The sequence below is a fragment of the Planococcus citri genome, chromosome 4 (genome assembly GCF_950023065.1).
Source record: "Planococcus citri chromosome 4, ihPlaCitr1.1, whole genome shotgun sequence".
Lineage (NCBI taxonomy): Eukaryota > Metazoa > Arthropoda > Insecta > Hemiptera > Pseudococcidae > Planococcus > Planococcus citri.
In genome coordinates this window covers 36,095,783-36,106,554 of record NC_088680.1, presented here as the reverse complement: position 1 = coordinate 36,106,554, position 10,772 = coordinate 36,095,783, and the positions used below count along the sequence as shown (strand labels likewise).

Genomic DNA, 10,772 nt, shown 5'->3' with positions numbered 1-10,772 from the left:
TATTTCGAAACATGACGAAATATTACTCGTATGAAATAGGTAGGAACCAAATCACCCTTGGTATATGAACACCAGCCCCAAAACCCCGGATGAACCTATATTGTTTACCCAATAATAAAAAATTGATTAAATAAAGCTTATTTGCTTAAAATTCGGAAGACTTTTACGACTTTAATTCAGGCTTCCTTTGATTTTTCCGTTAGCCATAAAATCTTACTTTAGGCAACCACAAACATCTGCAAAAATGGACAATTGGTAAAAAATATAACATAGATCTCTTGTTATAAATTTTAAAACTTTTTGATCAACGTAATTGTTCACGTGCTGATACCAATAGGCAGCACTGTTTTTCTTCCTTGAAAAATCATGTCTAGTGATTTTATTACCTTGGTCGTAGAAGTCAACAAACCCTCTTTTTACAAATTTCTGTTAAAAAACTGTTGTCTTGTGATATGTACATTTTCAATAGCTATTGGAACTCATTAATTGGCTATTGAAAATGACCACAAAATAACATAGGCCTCATCCAGGAGCCCTAAGTCTTCCTCTTGCTTGTATTGTCCAATTTAATATAAATACAGGCAAAGGAGAGACTAAAAATCAGTTAATTTTCGGATTTTCGTGTGTGTTAACTAATTCTTGCTAAAGCAAAGTTCTTTTTATCAATATTTTAAGTTGATCGCGAATTTATTCAATTTTCACTTCGAGAATCAGTTCAATTTCAAGTTTCATCAATTTTATTATTTTTCAACTTCGAATTTCATCTTATTTTTATTTAATTTAATCTCGAATTTCGTAATTTTATTGTGAGTCCAGTGGAGCAACAGAGCAAATTGTCAAACTGTAAGTTTTTAACTTTATTTTTTCAACTGAATTTTCTTGGTCTAGTCTACTTTTCTCATTTTTATAAATTGATAAATTTTATTTCAATCTCTTATTAATTTCATAAATTTAATAAATTTTAATTTAATCTCTTATTAATTTCGTAAATTTTATGGTTTTATAATTTTTTTTGTATAATAAATCAAAATTCTAAATTTATAAAACTCCAAGTCTTTTTTTTTATCAGGGAATATAACATTAAACTGATTTTTCATATTTGAATAACCAAATTTTAATTCTTACAACAAAATCAAAGTCACAATACAATTTCTTTGAAAAAGTCAATAATACTGAAATTGAATCAATTAATACAATTAGGAAACCACCAATATCGCATTACAGAAAAGCTTGGAACTGGTTCAGGCGGTTGAAAAAAGACTTTTGAAAGTACCGGTTGCACCAACTAGAGTGAAACCAAGATCACAGTTTAATTGGAGTTTAGGGAAGTCTTATCGTTGCACCATGAGGATGAGGAGTTACCTATTTATGTACTCACTGTTGATCTGTGATCAAGTTTACCCGCCACTTTTTCAGGGTTAACCTTGGATTACTAGTTCACCTAGGACCCAATTGATAAGAAAATTAAATTATTGTGTTGATAGTGTTCTGTTTTTCGAATAATTTCATTTTAAATTTGTAGCTCTTGAAAATTATTTTGAAATGGGAACCGCATAAAAGGAAAACGAGAACCAAATTTTTTAGAGGAGGAGGAATTCACTCTTCTGAAATTGGTTCGGAAGTATAAATTAATTATTGAGAACAAGGCCACTGACAGTCATCAATTCGAGGTAAAATATATCACATATTTATACACTCATCATGGAATTTTCTGTCAAATTTCCTATTAATTGTTTCCTATCCTGTTGTAGAAGAGAAGAAGAAACGTGGCAGACAATAGAAAATGAATTCAATGCACAGCGAAATGCGCCAGTCTCCATATTGACTGTAGAAAAACCCCTAAGGTATGTAAATTCGATTCTGAAAATCGGCGAGGAGCCCATGGAGGCGCTCAAGGAGGGGGATATGTAGACGTACCCCTACTTGGGCATCCCTGTGGGATTTCGTGCCGATCAAACGCCGAAGGAAACCATCCAGGAGATGTCTCACTATATGTGAAGATATTAAAGAAAAGGATATGTTAAGCAGCCTGTTCTGCTGCAGCCAATCACGTTTCCAAAATAGGCGCTTACTCTTAGGTATATCCACATGTGCCATTTAGAAGCGTGTAATTAATGCGACAAATACGACATGTATAACCAACTCTGAGAGATATGACTAAAGAGCTATTAGATGCGTGTTCACATGTTTTCCGCTCCAAATTAACTTTAAAAATGAAATATAAAAACGTATTGAAAAAATCAAAACAAAATGATTATATGCTCATAACAAGTATGTGAAGGGTACAGGTGGAGGAGAGTACCGGTAGGAACCAGCCATCACTGAAAAGGAGCAGTGTGTGGAAGTCTCAAGACAACTTCCTCATCAAACACATTGAGGTACCGCCTCTTATTCTCCAAGTTCGTGATCTTCAAAATACTTCATGCGTACTGATAAAAAAGAAAAAGTTCAGGTATGTGTCAAGGCGTTTACTGAAATCCTCCATATACCGAAGATGCGTTTACAGCAGAGGATCGCTAAGCAGTACCATGCTACTGGAGTTGTTGGAGAATTAAGAGATGGCGTACGTCCGACCCAAACCCTTCGTTATCAGGCTCACAATTAAAGAGAGGACAACTAGCATTCCTGTCGAAGCTCAGCTTCAAAGAGAGCCACCATCAATGTGATTTCTGTCGTTAAATCTACATGTATTCATGCATTTAATAATAGCATGCAATGCTTAAAAGTTAATAATTGTTACTGTTTTAATTATTCAATTAAAATCTGACTTTCCGTAATTTTTCACGTTTATCAATTACTTATTTCATATTTGTCTTTTTCAGCTGAAAAAATCCTATCTAACGCTAATGAAGACTGTAAAAATCCGATCGAGGGTGGGATGATTAATAATTCAAGTCCCATTGATGTTCATTAGAGAGGGCGCCATTAGCCCCCTAACAAAATCAACCGGTCGTTATGACGAAGCAGGCCCTCAACCAGCAATCGTCTAATGTACAGGTTGCGCCCCAGATCTTCCCACCAAGAAGATTGTGGGTAATACAGCGATCCTGAAGGCAAAACAACAAGCTGAAAAGGCCATTGACCTCTTTAAACAGAAGGTCATTCCATATTTTCGCGTGCTGCAAAATACTTCAATGCACATGTTTTTCGATTTTCACTGGTATTGCTAGAATATCCTGCGTGGATCCATCATCCCTTAGTAAGTATAATAGAATACATTGATTTCTTTCTTTGCCAAAAACTTCGAGCCAGTAAGCAATCGTCCAATGTACAGGTTGCACCCCAAATCCTTCCCACCAAGAAGATTGTGGGTAATACAGCAATCCTGAAGGCAAAACAACAAGCTGAAAAGGCCATTGACCTCTTTAAACAGAAGGTCATTCCATATTTTCGCGTGCTGCAAAATACTTCAATGCACATGTTTTTCGATTTTCACTGGTATTGCAAGATTTATGTGATTTCGATGATTATTATTTTTTGTATGGGTTTTTGTATTATATTTGTGTGTGTTTTTTGTATAATTTTTTTTTATAGTCAAATTAATTGAAAAATATGCCGAATGTGTAAATTTACCTATATGTTTAAGATTTTAATTTGTATTTTTTGTATACATTTTCATTTTTTGTAATTTTTTTCAGTATAAGTATTTTCAAAAAATTTTCGAAAAATCCATTTTTTTTTTTTTTTTTTAATGAATTTAAATTACTTGATTTTAGAGTCGATTGATGCTCAGCAAACATTTTGATATAGTGTGAAAAATGAAAGTTTTTTTTGAAGATTTTCCCTCGGAATTCACGAAAAAGTTCCCATTATTTGCTGGGTATGTCGAGATGCTGGGCCAACTAGTGAAGAAGCAAAAAAAGATTACAAATCCGACAGCTATTACCGATTTATTCCCAGCCAGGACGGTCTTTGTTGGCATGGGATCATAATGGTGAGAAAGAATTAGTTTACTTAGTGTATTGTGAGGTTCCGAGGTTTCATTTTATACTGTTGGCTCAATGCTTCATCTGTTTGGATGCAGAAGCCACATGGGCTTTTCTGCACTCCGACAATGATGAAGTAGTAGATGCACACTTGGTGAAGTGTGATGACTGCTACCAACGATGGCAGCAGAACCGCATTGCACATTAACAAATTTTCTTAGTTTCCTACTAATTCACACATTTTGATTTTTGTAAATTTTATTAATCAAATATTTTTTATTCAGACTCATTCAAGTCTGCGATTTTTCTAATGATTTTTCTAATTATTAATTTAAAATAGTTAATTTTTTGATCGCATTAATGATTTTTGTTTTGTTTGTTTAGATCCTTTTGAAGCTGAAATCGCCGAGCTGTTCTCTCACCTACCCCAGCTACCTGAAAGTATTGCCCTTGAATTGGTAAGATTTTTTTTTTTAAATACTTACCTTTGAAAAATTTTGAAATACACATGTGAACTATTTATTGAATGATTGATTTATTGAAATTGCTAAAAAGGATGTAATATTTTGTTACAGGATTCTGAATATCTTCAAGATTTGGATCAGTATCTTATGCCTACCTATGACCCGAGTGTACCCCCTCCCCCCATTATTGAATGTTATCCAAATTCTTCCGATTCGTCTTCGATTCCAACTACTTCCTTCCAGGTTCCCCCAAATGATTCGTTCTCGAACCCAACTACGTCCTTCCAAGTTCCCCCTAATGATTCGTTCTCGAACCCAACTACGTCCTTCCAAGTTCCCCCTCTTGATTCGTTCTCAATTCCAAGTATGTCCTTCCAAGTTCCCCCTCTTGATTCGTTCTCAATTCCAAGTACGTCTGTCGAGATTCCCCCTGGTCCAACATCGTTACCGGTTTTATCAAAGTTATTAGGGGCACCCTCTAATCCCGATCATGACTACTCTACACCTCTGCAGAATTTACCCGAAATATCGATAAAGAGGGTCGAGAAGAAGTGCATAGAATCCGAAAAAGTGAAGACTACGAAAGAGAAAATTGGTTTGAAGAGGAAACGATCACCTAGTATTGGTATGAATAATTCAAAATACGTAAATTTTTTTATTAATTCACGCATTTTGATTTTCGTGAATTTTATTAATGAAATATTATTTACTCAGACTCATTCAAGTCTGCGATTTTTCTAATGATTTTTCTAATTATTAATTTAAATTGGTTTATTTAGTGTATTGTGAGGTTCCGAGGTTTCATTTTATACTGTTGGCTCAATGCCTCATCTGTTTGGATGCAGAAGCCACATGGGCTTTTCTGCACTCCGACAACGATGAAGTAGTAGATGCACACTTGGTGATGTGTGGTGACTGCTACCAACGATGGCAGCAGAACCGCATTGCACATTAACAAATTTATCCGTCCGTTGGACATTTGTTTTATTGAAGAGCAATTTCAGTGTTTGAATTTCTTATAAAAAGCAATCGAGAGTCATAACAAATTGTTTTCAAAAACGACTCACATTACTAAGGTGATCGATAATTTAAGCGACTTGATACAGCATTCGAAATCAAACTACGATGATAATGATGAAAAATTTTGAATCCTTGGCATTTTGGGACATGGTGATCTATATGTACCTAATATATTACGAGTAGTTAATTATATGTATGTACATAAAAATAAATAAGAGGACACAGAAGAGAAAAAAATCACAAACCTGTAGATTCTATCAGAGAAGGAGTAAAAAGTTTGAATGTACCACGTACTTATTTTTTAAATTCATTTTTCTTCGTTTTTTCAAGTATTTTTCAGCGGTTGGCGTTTTGAAAATTGTCAAAGATAGATACCATAAGGTTTAATCTCGGTTTTTGGCACAACAATGTTCCTTGCTACTATTTGCCGTTTTCAAGCTTTTCAAGACGTCTTATATGTGAACTGATTCAATTTTTCCTTTTTTATTTCCAGTTTCGTACTGGATAGTATAATTCAACGGAGATAATTTCTCCATAATAAGAACTGAACCAGTAAATGTACCTAGGTGATAGTTTTTTTGCAAATGGTACTGCAAGTAAGGCTTTCTCATCTTTTTCAAAATTCAGTTCTTTATGAGTATTATCGTAATATTTTTTACTTATCGTTTAATTTTTAATAATCAATTTAGGAACTTTTTTTCTAAGTTCAATCAATTTTTTAAATTCTGATAGTCGACTTTGACTATTTTTACTCTCATATTTCAATTCATTATCGATAGGTAAATTCGGTTATCTTCCATAAAGTAAGAAGTATGGGGATAATTTAACGAAGTTCGAAATTGGGATAATATTGTAACAAAAAGTTACAAATTTCAATACTTTTGCCCAATTTGACTTTTCGTCATTCACAGTAGGTACCTAATTAATTTTTCTGTTTTGCCTATTGCATGTTGAATAGATCGAAGGAAAAAGAATATTACCAATACGATGGATGTCACCGGAATCTGTTTTATTTGGAATATTCACCCAGGAGTCGGACGTGTGGTCATTCGGCGTGCTGCTCTGGGAGATTCACACTTTTGGTTTACAACCATATTGTGGTTACCACGACAAAGAAGAGTAAGTAAACCTATGCTTTTAATCTATATCTGAATCTTAATTATAGGCTTAAACATCGCCCAACTAATCAAAATAATGTTTGGTTTGAAATTTTGCCTATTGCATGTTGAATAGATCGAAAGAAAAAGAATATTACCGATAAGATGGATGTCACCAGAGTCTGTTTTATTTGGAATATTCACCCAGGAGTCGGACGTGTGGTCCTTCGGCGTGCTACTCTGGGAGATCCACACTTTTGGTTTACAACCATATTGTGGTTACCACGACAAAGAAGAGTAAGTAAACCGATGCTTTTAATCTATATCTGAATCTTAATTATAAGCTTAAACATCGCCCAACTAATCAAGCGATACGTATCATTTCATTCTGATTTTTTCCTTCATTTTGTTCGTGAATTTTCACTATTATTCTTATGTTATTTTTGTTCCCAGTATTTGATACTCTTTTGTTCCTATACGTTAATCCTTAATTTTAGTTTACGATTTCGATTGTTCAAAGTTATAACGTATTTTATTTTCTCATCTATTAATGTTTGGTTTGAAATTTTGCCTATTGCATGTTGAATAGATCGAAGGAAAAAGAATATTACCGATAAGATGGATGTCACCAGTCTGTTCTATTTGGAATATTCACCCTAGAGTCGGACGTGTGGTCCTGCGGTGTGCTACTATGGGAAATTCACACTTTTGGTTTGCAACCATATTGTAAGAAGAGTAAGTAAACCTATGCTTTTAATCATATCTGAATATTAATTATAAGCCTAAACATCGCCCAACTAATCAAAATAATGTTTGGTTTAAAAATTACCAGATACAAAAACGAGTTTTAGAAAATAACCCTCTGCGTCTAAGTATACCTCAAGACTGCCCTACAGAGATAGCTGATATAATGAGACTATGCTGGAAGCCAAAAGCGATTGATCGGATCCGATTTATCGATATCTACAACAGACTACAACACATACAATCAACGATACGTGGAGGGCCTTGAACCGTAATTTTTGGTATTTTCAGAGGCGCAGATCGAACTAGTAAATTGTTTGCAAGAAAGAAAAAAAAACAAACTTTACCTGTAAAATATAAAGTATTTCAAGATATATTTCAATTGTTAATGTGCAGCGATTTCACTTAATATGGTACTCATTATGCATCATCACTATGTGTTGGTGACCAGATCATTCAAGTATTTGCATACAATTTAACACGTTTTAATAGTGTGAAACAAGGATTTGCAGTCACTCGATAATGAAGTAAAAATAAAGATTAAAAGATTTAAAATTATTTAAATAAAATTTATATTTAAAAAAATGAAATAATTAGGTATGTGAAATCAATTATTTGAAGAAAATAGAGGAGAGTGATATTGTAAGTTTGAAAAATATTAATAAAGAAGATCCGTATCCTGAACTCCATGATGTGAATATTTTATTCAACTCCCTGATGGAGCAGGGATATTTCTCAATTATTGATGTGCAGCGATTTTACTCAATATGGTACTCATTATGCATCATCACTATGCGTTGGTGACCACATCATTCAAGTATTTGCATACAATTTAACACGTTTTAATAGTGTGAAACAAGGATCTGCAGTCACTCGATAATGAAGTAAAAATAAAGATTAAAAGATTTAAAATTATTTAAATAAAATTTATATTTAAAAAAATGAAATAATTAGGTATGTGAAATCAATTATTTGAAGAAAATAGAGGAGAGTGATATTGTTAATTTGAAAAATATTAATAAAAAAGATCCGTATCCTGAACTCCATGATGTGAATATTTTATTCAACTCCCTGATGGAGCAGGGATATTTCTCAATTATTGATGTGCAGCCACTCGATAATAAAGTAAAAATATTGTTAATTTGAAAAATATTAGTATTGACATGGAATTGTCAAAAGAATGCACTCCAGAGTGCCAACGTCAAGATTGTCAGGCAAAACCTATTTACCTGATGATTGGAGGAGCTGGGCCTAGTGGAGTTGTTCCTCAGGATACCATGGATTTATCTAATCTTGGTAACCTCACTTATTAAAAAAGATCCGCATGAACTCCACGTAGTTAATATTTTATTCAACTTCCTGTTAGAGCAGGGATATTTTTGAATTATGCTTACAATGAAATACTGAGTGAGAATTTCCACATCTGATGATGTTAAAAATAGTAAGTACTCTAAGATGAATTCAATTCTGCATTAGAAAGCAGTACACACTAGAGTGCTGTCACCTTGAAAACTGAAATTTGAAAACATGAATCGGAATGCACGAAAAAGATATTTTGAAAAGAAGGAAGCCATAGAAGCCAAAGCTGGCACTAAGGTAAAACCGAAACCCTAGGTTCCCATCCCTTCAAAATAGCTCCATATAAATGAAGATGAGCAATTTGATATTTTACACGTTAGGTATACCTCTGAATTCATCAAGAGTTTGAGAAAATGAAAGAGAAATGTAGTTCCCTTCCTCTTTTATTAGGATTAAGTAAGTACTTAAATTTTTAAATAAAATTTCATAAAGATGATGGTTCCAGGTCAGCTATCTATTGAATATTCAAGATTGCCACATTCAATTTTCGTACATTAAAAGTTGTGTGGCTTTGCCAAGAATGAGTAGATTTCACTCATTCTTGGATTATTGCATATTTACATTGTGTTACAACATACATTTTCAGAATCCATTCTTAACTCAAAAAATTTTACTGATTCGTAATTGGTTCGATCTCTCTCTTCCACTATCAAAAATCACTGGGATACACGACCCCAAAACAATCTACTTCTCGTTCTACAACAATATCACTTCGAAGACTGAAATGCCAGCACCGATAATGCGGCGAACATGAAGAAGACTGCTGAGACCTTTGAAATCAAAAATATGCCCAGCAACGATCATACTCTTCAATTAGCAGTAAACTACGTGATGTTGAAACAGAAAAATAATGATGGAGGATGGAGCAGAAAGAAACCTCTACTCCAACTCTAAGTAATTTTCATGGCCACAGTTTAACCAATCAAAAGAAGACAAGAAAAAGATTCAGTGTACCAAGTGTGGAGAATATTTCCATGAGGCATCTGCTTGTCCAAATCCAAGAAGGATGTGCTTTGCTTGTTTCAAATATGGTCATGAAAAGAAGGACTGTAAATTTGATAAAGGCAAAGGTCAAATTTTAAACCTTACATCATTGTATAGGATTGCTTATGGAATATTTTAAGCCAAGTTATTCAGAAATTCACAAAATGAAGAAGTATTATTTTTGGTGTTGAAAAATTACTGAAACTTTGCCGAATTTCATTAACAACAATCAAGATACATTGGATCAATTCGTTATGCAATAAGTATGTACGTTTTAATTTGGTCGTTTTTCGACTATTTATTGTGGAAATTTTATCGAGACGTTTCATGTTACAGAAAGAAATTATAACCGAGTCACCGAATGAAAAATAAATAGTGACTTATCGGAATAATCACAATTTTTCCTACTCAATCCTCATTTTTTCAACTAAAATCTACGCACTCAGGTTTTCAGCATTGTGAGTAGAAAGCAAGACGCCCCTTGCCCTTTCCCAATAGCTACAATGCTATTTTATTTCGATTAATCATATTTTAATCGATATACCTGTTGGTGTTAATGTTTTAATTAAATGAAAAATATACGTATAGTTGTACCTATTTGTGTTGATACCTACTTATGACTTTTTTTCATTTTGCATATCAAAATAATAAAATCCTTTTTTCAACAGGAAAACTACAACCGAGCGCTCCAGAAAAACTACTTCAAATTCAGAGTCGAAAAATATCAACCTCGAGTGACGCATGCAGCATTGCAGCTATTACCGATAGCGAATAGCGATACATCTTCCTGGTACAGGGGCAAAAGATTACCTAGAGGTGGAATACGGTCAAGAGGAGCTGAGCATGATGAAGAAGATGGAAATGAACATCGGTCGCCGTTGTTCCAGCCGTTTGAACAAGCGCCAGGAAACATTGATGAACTCGAAATAGATGAACAAGTGCAAATACCAGTATACGTTTCACAACATCGCCTCCCATTGATTCGTGCTTCTCAAATGCCAAGAAGATGGAATTTTCGTACACACGGTAGCATCGATAAAAATTTTCATAAACACGATATCATCAATAACAATTTTCATAACAACGATAATATCATCGATAACAATTTTCATCTGATTGCAAGAGAGTTTTTGCATTCACCTTTTGCTTATTGGGTGATCTAATGCTCTATGCTTTTG

General features: G+C 33.7%; 1 protein-coding gene across 5 annotated transcripts in view; it reads right to left on the bottom strand.

Moving 5' to 3' along the window:
• LOC135845683 (uncharacterized) overlaps positions 1 to 10,772 on the bottom strand; it is a 93,827-nt gene that overhangs the window by 51,100 nt on the left and 31,955 nt on the right. The gene's annotated exons all lie outside the window — the stretch shown is intronic.